The 3,252-nt window shown below is 38.0% G+C and overlaps 1 non-coding gene across 1 annotated transcript; it reads right to left on the bottom strand.

The window, feature by feature from the left end:
• Window positions 1–238: 238 nt before the first annotated feature.
• On the bottom strand, window positions 239–372 carry LOC132830028 (small nucleolar RNA SNORA44). Its single transcript, XR_009646310.1, has one exon. It is a non-coding gene; the product is annotated as a small nucleolar RNA SNORA44 (small nucleolar RNA).
• Window positions 373–3,252: the final 2,880 nt, after the last annotated feature.

Here is a 3,252-nt window from a genome sequence, read left to right as displayed (position 1 = left end):
CCAAAATGCCACTGAATCCAACAGAAAGATCATGAAGAAGTCAGTCAAATTATTAAATCTACCTTCATGCACACACCATCCCCTATAACAGGAAGGCAGAAATTAGAGGGGCTCTGATTTGTAATGCAAAATTTACTCAGTTATACATCTTGATCTGAAACAGTAAATGCTTAAGACATATAAATGCAACAATATTATTTTATTCAGCAATGCCTAAGCAGTGATACCCACTCCATCAAGATGTAGGAGAGTCGAGTGGCAGTCAGAGGAAACACAGGACCAACACTGTCAAAGTCTCTCCAATTTTCTTGCATGATGTTGGAGAATCCACAACTACCAACTGTGAAGCTGCAGCTCTTGGTTACCATGCAACCCTAAATTCTGAATTTTTTAATCTACCATGGTGGGATTTGAACCCAGATCTCCTAAGTATTACTTAGATCTCTAGATTAACTGCTCCATGATAATACCACTAGGCCATTGTCTGCCCAGCTATTGCAAGGATATGGTGAGCTGACTTTTCATCTTTCTTACTCACCAAGTACTTTCTTATTGTCAGTTTTATTTCATCTTGACAGTTGAGAATTATAATACTGGACTTCAGCCTGGATAAACTCTATAATACAGTGCCTGTAACTTCAGTATCAATTGGCTATCAAGATGATTAACAGCTGCATTTCAAGTGCAGTACTTCATGAGCCTTACCATCCATGATTATCAAATTCCACACCTCAGCTACCTCACTGTGAAAAGGTGAATGGTTTCCTTGGCATAGCCAAGTCATAGTGAAGTTACACTCTTTCATTATTTCAGACTGACATTTTATATTTGATTTACCACATGAAGGGATTTGAAATAAGTTTCTGGAAATATTAATGGTGCAATTTGGACAGAGATGTCCTTTGAAAATCATGAGGGCCACATTCGCGGCTTTGTAATTTATAGTAACCTGCAATATTGCTGACACTAAATCAAAAGATTCATTGTTTCCTAACTGAAGGAATATGACCTTCTGTCAGTTGCCAACTCGGGATGGATATGCCCCGGAGATTATATCACATGACCTCCAGAACCAAGCAGACTGCTCAATGATGGAGCTTTTTATTAAATTCTCCAATATTTCCATGAATTGATAAACAGTAGTCTGAACAATAGAAAGCATGGTGACTAAGTGGTTAGCATGGCTGCTCACAGAATCAGAGACCTGGGCTCAATTCCAGCCTCATGTGACTGTGTGGAGTAAGCATGTTTCCCTGTGTCTGTGTGGGTTTCCTCCCACAACCCAAATATGCAGGTTAGATGAATTAGCAGTGTTCAGGGATGTGTAGGTTAGGTGCATTTGTCAGGTATAAATGTAGAGTAATAGGGTAGGGAAATGGGTCTGGGTGGGTTACTCTTCAGAGTGTCGGTGTGGATTGTTGGGCCGAGGGGCCTGTTTCCATAATGTAGGGATTCTATGACAAAAATGCACAATTATTTTTAATACCTTGATGATTTTCCTCCTAGACTTTTCACAGCTATATCCAGGAAAATAAAATTTCAATTCCTGGGTGGACAGTCCAGTGTAACTCATATCATGTAGACTGGAAGAACCCAATGAAAACTAATACAATGGAGGATGAGTTTCTGGAGCGTGTTAGGGATGTTCTCGAACTAACTCTTAATCTGGCTGTAAAATATCATTTAGGGATGAATAGCCATAAATTAGAAGAATTTTACATTATGTTTGAAAGTGAAGTAGTTCAATCAGAAACCAGGGTGTTAAATGTGAAACTGGAAATTGAGCAGTTACGAGGAGCAACTTGACTGAGGTGGATTGGGAAGACAAAAACATGGTGAAACTTGGGAAAGAGTAATCTTTAAATAATTATGGCATGACTTACAGAAACTATTCAAGACATTAAAAACAAAAAATGTCAATGAACTGTACATAACAAAGCAATTGTAGCATTCTTTAAATTTAATAGATAAGGTCTATAAAGTTTCCAGAATCAGTAGTAAATCCAAGGATTTGAAGTATTTTAAAATACAGCAAATAACGGCCAATAGATAGGAAAGGGACAGTAGAATGTTGGTGTAAGCTAGCAGAGATACATAAAAATAGACAGTGAAACTTCTCTAGGTACATAAAAAGAAATGGGAGAAAAGCTAAATGATTGCTTTGTGCATGCCTTCATTGAGCAAAATACAATAAATTTCCCAGCATTAGAGATCAAAGGAATGAGGGAGAATGAGGAATTGAAAGAAATTATTGTGATTAATAAGATTTATCAACAAAATTAATGGGCTTTCATGTTAAATAATCCCTGGGACATGATTTCTAAATCTGGGATAACAATAGAGAAGGGGCTAGCAAGAGATAATGAATGCATTGGCGATTAATTTCCACAACTATATACATTCTAGATTGCTTCCTGCACATTGGAAGTTCGCAAATATGATCTCACTATTTAGAAAGTAAGAGAAATGAAAGGGAGGAAGAGAGAATGGGGGAAAGTGCATTTTTATATCAGAAGATGCTAGAATCCATTACAAAGAATATGGTGAATGGACATTTTGTTAATAATGATCTGATAAGCATAGTCAGCACAAATGTGTAACTTCATATTTAATAAACTGATGGAGGTTTTGATTATATTGTTAATAGTAATTGATTGAGGGGGACTTGGTCTACACTAGCAATATCAGAAGGATTTTGTTAAAATCCCCCACAAGAGTTTGGTTAGCAAAATTAGATTGGAGGTATAAAGAACAATATAGCACATGAAGAGGCCTTTCGGCCCTCCAAGCCTGCACCAGTATATTTTGCCCTTCCATACTAAACCTGTCTTCACCTACAGGATGGTAACCCTCTACTCCCTTTTCATTCATATTTTTGTCCAGGTGTTTCTTCAGTGCTGCTATTGTGTCTGCTCCCACCACCTCCTTTGGCTGTGTTTTCCACACACTCACCTTCTTTTGTGTGAAAAACATGCCTCACACATCTCTTTCAAATATCTCCCTTGCATCTTGAACCTGTGTTCCCTCGTAATTGACCTCTCCACCCTGCGAAAAAGCCTCATACCTTCCACTCTATCCATGCCATTCACAATCTTATAAACTTCTATTAGGTCACTCCTAAACCTCATGCGTTGCAGTGAAAACAAACCCAGCCTGTCCAATCTTTCTTCATAGCTAAAATCACCCATACCAGGCAACATTCTGGTAAATCTTTTCTGTACCACATCCTTCTGATAGTGTGGTAACCAGAAC

This window comes from Hemiscyllium ocellatum, chromosome 2, assembly GCF_020745735.1.
Source record: "Hemiscyllium ocellatum isolate sHemOce1 chromosome 2, sHemOce1.pat.X.cur, whole genome shotgun sequence".
In the NCBI taxonomy this organism is placed as follows: Eukaryota; Metazoa; Chordata; class Chondrichthyes; order Orectolobiformes; family Hemiscylliidae; genus Hemiscyllium; species Hemiscyllium ocellatum.
The sequence above is the reverse complement of the archived record's forward strand: the minus strand, read 5'-3'. Positions and strand labels throughout refer to the sequence as shown.